Source organism: Hyposmocoma kahamanoa, unplaced genomic scaffold, assembly GCF_003589595.1.
Source record: "Hyposmocoma kahamanoa isolate Upper Pololo Valley unplaced genomic scaffold, ASM358959v1 87, whole genome shotgun sequence".
Lineage (NCBI taxonomy): Eukaryota > Metazoa > Arthropoda > Insecta > Lepidoptera > Cosmopterigidae > Hyposmocoma > Hyposmocoma kahamanoa.
Genome location: NW_020654422.1, coordinates 8,582,904 through 8,588,970, shown reverse-complemented (window position 1 = coordinate 8,588,970; position 6,067 = coordinate 8,582,904).

Here is a 6,067-nt window from a genome sequence, read left to right as displayed (position 1 = left end):
TCCTGTACAATTGCTGTAGCGGATGTTTTTGTATGATAAGTGGTATGAGACTGACGGAAATGCTCCAGAATGGTGCGTGGATAAATAAATGGCCACTGAACTGCGACAAACCATCATTGATAAATATGGCATTCAAAGGAAAAAAACTCGCATTCATTCGTTACGACCGTGTCGTCGGCTGTCGCATTTGTGTCATGACCATGTCATGATAACAAATGTTCCTGTTATTGCTCCTCTGTGTATTCTCCAGTCCATTGTGAATGTGATCTTTATCACATACATAGATAGCGTACTATGTATGTGCTATTACCATTTTCGGAGATTAAGCTCCGAATTTTTCACCATGGCATTACTATTGATTTCTGTTGCAAGTTCTAATAATGCAAATCCATAAAGAAAGTTCTTATCGTACCCTTTTATCCATTTGTAAAATTCATAATATATATCAATGTTCGCTCATTACGTTTTTTTGAGCTGGAGACTAAGTAAATTTGTTTTAGTTGATATAATAAGAATTTAGAAATATTTTCCTCTTTTATTTATTTTTTAAATCGTGTTTGTTCACAGAAATCGAAATAAATAAGCAATTTATTTAGATTTCCGTGTATTTACTTATGTATTATGTATATGTAGTATTTTATGTAAAGCTTTTTTGTCGTAAGAAATAGGTAAAGAAGAAAACAATGAGTGTCGTGGGTTCCAAACTACCAAAATCGAAATTACCAATTTTTTTTGAATTATCGAAGAAAATAAATACCTGTTGATAATTATATCATGAGAGTTATCTGATAATTATTCATCCGTGCTGATGCAGTTTTGTCTCTTTAATTTTTTACTATAAATGACAAACACTGAGAAAACTAAATAAACATAGTAGTAGCAGCTTTATGTTGTTCCAATCGCATGCACGCACGCACGCGCGCACGCAAGCACGCAAGCAAGCACGCACCCAAGTAACCACGCACGCAAGCACCCACGCAAGCACGCACGCACGCACGCATGCGAACATGCGCACACATACACATAATGAAATTAAAATGTATGCACGGTACAATAATTCATACCCAATGTTAAGATACAGAATATCCTAGTTTAGTAGCTAGGAGATCACATTTAAATAGCATTTCTTCTCTTCTTGTACAACTATCGTTTTTTGTTGTCACGCACCTTGTAATGTCATTGTTTTTCTTTATTAAATAAATTATTCTTATTTTATTTATTTATTTATTTATTTGGCAAACCAACAGAATTGCATATCATACTTATTCTAAAGGTTACATTTTGCATTGTTCTAATATGTATTCCAATTATAGGTAAGCTCATTTTAAACCAAATGCTGACAGAAAAATAGGTACAAAAAAGGTATAAATATTTAAACAATTTTACATTATAATTGAAATATATTAAAAAATAATAATAATTAAATCTATATAATTAATAAAACTAAAACAATAAATATTATAACATTAATATTAATAATAATAATAATAATAAATGCAATTCAATAATTTTACAGGCATTTAACAAATTTAATTTCAATTTAATTACATATTTGATTGTGATGAATTCGTCACTTTACGACGAAAGTGGGAGGGCGTATCGTGAAAGATATCTATGTCACTACTTTTTTTACATAGGGTGTTGTACGCGTTGCATATTCTAGTGATTGGTGCATTACAACCTACATTTGTATGGCAAATTAGCGGAACAAAAATCCTATGAATTGGCTGCCGTGGCAGCTGGTGTGGGACGACGAGGTTGATTGCTGTCAATATTTCGCTACAAATAGTGATTCCACGAAGTATTTTATACAGGAACGTCAAATCCATTAGCAGCCTATTCTTATTATAATTATAATTAATTTTATAATTGTAAAGATAATTATCAAGATATATTTATCAAGATACTTATCGCGAGAATTATCACTTTCCATAACAGTAGCAGTGCCACTAAGAGTCGTATTCTAGAAATCTACTCAATGCACTAGAAATAATACTCAAGTCACCAGCACCCCTAACCTTCAAAACCAGTGAATCCTAGTTCCAAATATAAAATTTTAACATATATATACTATGGCAAGTCACGAATTATAAGTACCTTGCCACAGTCAAGCATTATGTCGCTTTTTGGCAACGTTCAAAGCGCTACCTAGACTTGCGTGACGAACCGACGACGAAAAGCTAATCACTCGCACGCATGTGAACATAGACATTGTAAATAATGGATATTAGACGCTTTTAAGGATTAACTTTAATATGGGCACTGCTAGTTGTGGACGTAAAATGTTTATCTTTTCCTATTTGAGTATAACGTCATGGTCTATTCTTGCATACAATTTGTGTTTAGAGATTCAACGTTGCATTTTGGCATAGATATCATAAGTAAAATATTCTAACAAAAAAAAAAGCCGTGTAGCCTAGTAGTTTGATCTTCCTCCTGGACGCCATTTTCCAATTGTCATGGTCGATCTGGACGTCTCTGAATAGCTTCGGATTTAGGTTGGTCGGAGCGGACGATTTGTTCAGGTGGAGATTTTCGGATGGTTCTGGACTGAACTGCTTGTGCGGTGCGACTCAAATGATGGCCCACCTCATATCGTGCCCTGCGTAACCTGTCACCTGCACGCTTCAGGATTTAATGGCGGCTGCTAGTGACGCGGTCAGCGTGACTGAGTTCTGGGCCACTATAGTATAATGTATGTGATCGATACAGTAAGAAGAAGAAGAAGAAGAAGAGTGGTTTGATCTACCACCTCTCAAGCAGAGGTTGTGGGTTCGTCTCTGGAAAACCTGTGAGTTGAGCTTTTCGGTGAAGGAAAACATAGTGATAAAACCTGCACGTGGAAGAAATTTCACGACCCTTGGAAAACGTGTGAAGTCCGCAACCGCAACCGCCTTGGGCTAGAGTGATGGACCGGAGTAAAACCCTCACCTGAGTGGAGACCCGTGCCCAGCAGTGGGACGTGTAAATGTGTTGATGACGAATAATGAAGTAAATTATTTATCCAATTTCATCTACTTGAAAAGTAAATAGTCAAGAATAGTACTAATTATAGTACCATATATATACATTATTAGGTTACAGCTTGAAAATACTATAAGCTAATAAAGTTAAAAATAGCTTCACCCATTTCTTTAACTTGACGTCGTTCGAAATGTCCTTCAACGTAAATTAGTGATTACAATGTTAATTTTCGAGAAATACGTCTGTGTACCAAAATAGGTAAGTTGTATATTGTACAACATGAAATACGAAAAGCCTTAACGATTATCGCGAAGTTTTATCTTTACTAACATGACATGTCAAAAAACAAAAGAAAGTCTGGAAAATAATGAACAAAATAAATATTTATTATTCAAATAATAAAGTCAGAAAAGTCTGTAAGTATGATAAATAAGGTTATTTATACCTAATAACTCGCTCTTTATCGTCGAACAAAGAAAAGTTGGTAATAAACTGGGTTGATTTTATCGCAATAAAACCTGTGTTCCAGAAGAAACCTTACTAAGTAACACCTGCTTTGTTATTTGAAGTTATTTGCCTTGACTTTTTGTAAGTACAAAAACACTCTGACGTAAATTGACAAAAGCGTAGCCCTCTGACGCAATAAAGGAACCAATAAAATTATACCACTACCTATGTTGTGAAAGTCGACCTATGTTTTATAACATGTTGTAATCTGTTTATTTTTTTTATCGCAACATTAGAAAAAGTTACTTGGTTCATGAGACAAATAGAAAAGCTGTTATCTTAAATTCAATTATAGTACACCAAGTTACATAAATAAACTTTCAATTTTGACATTTCTTTGGATTTGTTGACTCTACATCTAGGTCCATGCACAGCCAAAGTCAAAGTCAAGGTCAAATAATCAATTATTTATTCCGCAAGTAAAATTTTTCACTTGAAAACGTCACTTTTTAACCTATTATATACACAGCAATGATACGTTTGTGAGAAGATGATGCCTCTCTTTGCACTTAAATAAATCCTACCCCTATCATTTTGTATGCTAAAATAAGAAGTGTGAAAAGGCTTATTTATTATGATTTGTGAAAAGCTAAATGAAAGAGCGAACATGTAATGAAGTGGCAGGGCGACGCCCTGACCGACTGATTGACGTAATGTCCTCTCCCGTCCCTGGTTCCGCGCACCGCCGCATTTACCCTCAATAAATCCAATGACTTGTTTGCCCCTAAAAGTATGTGTTACGTTGGTAAAGTACACTATGATCTTATTTATTAGGTTGGCAAACGTGGCGCGTAATTTTGGATAATGAAATTAGGAATAATGTTACATAAATTTATTAACAAATAATATAATACGCTAGACAACCACATGAATTACCTAACTCTAAAGCATTAATTTCGGGGGCATTACCCAGAACATCCAGATCAGACCCTTTTGTAAAGTTCGTTTTTTTCAAAACCTACCGGGAATAGAACAGGGGAGCCTCTCTCCAAGCGCTAGCTGGCCACCGGGGTTGTTGAGTATTTAATATCTTAAATATGTTATGAAATGGGATAACAAGTAAATATACATTATTTTCATGGTAAAAAAAAATATATGACAAAATGAAGACTATTTTTGGGAATTTTGAAAATGAAATTATTAGTTAAAAGGTGTAATGATAATACGAAATTGTGTTACCCCATTTCGCGAAACCCAGTTTTATATTCTTGTTCGTATTTTTGTTTTGCAGCAGCTGTGTGAAATGAATAGGTAGTTAGTACCTATTCATTTCGATACATAATTTGTTTTAAGGTACCTACAGACTTTTCTGACGATCGACACGTGTTAATCTATAAGAAATACGATATCAATTGTCTTTTTTATATATAATACCAAGTGACGGTACGAACAAGCCGAGCGCCTGATGATAAGCTACACGCCTGTCCATAACGGTTGCAGTGCCACTAAGTGCTTTAAATCGCACAAACCTGAGGGGCACTGCCACTACGCCCGTCACCCTGAGACATAAGTTGTGTCTCATGTGCCTGTAATTTCACAAATTAATTTCGTCTACTTAATAATACATTTACTTGATTTTGTCTGATCACACATTGTCATGTTGAAAGACAAAAAAATACGACGTCGATCGTCTCTTGCTTACAAATGTACTCGAAAAACTTAATTTGATCGCACTTGTTGATCGTCAAACAGTCGAGCAATTTGTAGGCACCTTTACGTAGCTTTATTGGTGCACTTAGCATTCTTCTATAGTATTTAAATACAGTACATTTCAAAAACTCACAGATCATGTAGTAAGCGAAATCCCACATGAAATCATCGTTTTTTTCTTTACTAATGAATAGATTAAGTAGTTGTTTCTGAAAAAGCAATTGCCTCGAGACTACATCAAGCAATTTTTTTTAATGATGTCAAGTAACGGGACGAACAAGTCGTGTGCCTTATGGTAAGCAAGCTACACGCCTGTGCCACTCAGAGCTTTAAATCGCAAAGATTCCACTGCGCCCGTTACCTTGAGACGTAAGTTTACAAGTCTCACATGCCTGTAATTTCACCAGCACTCTTACTTACCCTTCAAAACCGGAACACATAAGAAGAAGCTCTACTGCTACTAAAAAAAATACATTGTTATCCTTTGTGTCTTTTACTATGTAAACACTTTCATCATAGTCATTTGCAGGAATTTTTTAATTCCGGTACGCTTATCTAGTCGAAAAATTATCTGCATGTTGCTACACTTTTCTAAAGAGAGCATAGATAAAGCCATCCGCTCTGTACTTTGTTTTTTATTTTGGTAGATAACACATGTTTACATACTTGTTTATCTTGTAGCGCAAAGTACTTTTGTCATAAATTTTAAAGACTATGGGTTTGTACGTCTGTTGTTGGAAAAAAAAAACCTGCCCAGGGATGTTCATAAAAAAGACCCGGTTAAAAAAAGTACCAAGAATATACATGGTACACGTACCTGATGAGAGTAGAAGAGGCGAAGGAGGTTTGTCAGGAGCGTATGTATGTATGTAACACCTTATTTGACAAAACCTTGAAATGAAGAAGAAGAAGAAGAAGAAGAAGAAGAAGAAGAAGAAGAAGAAGA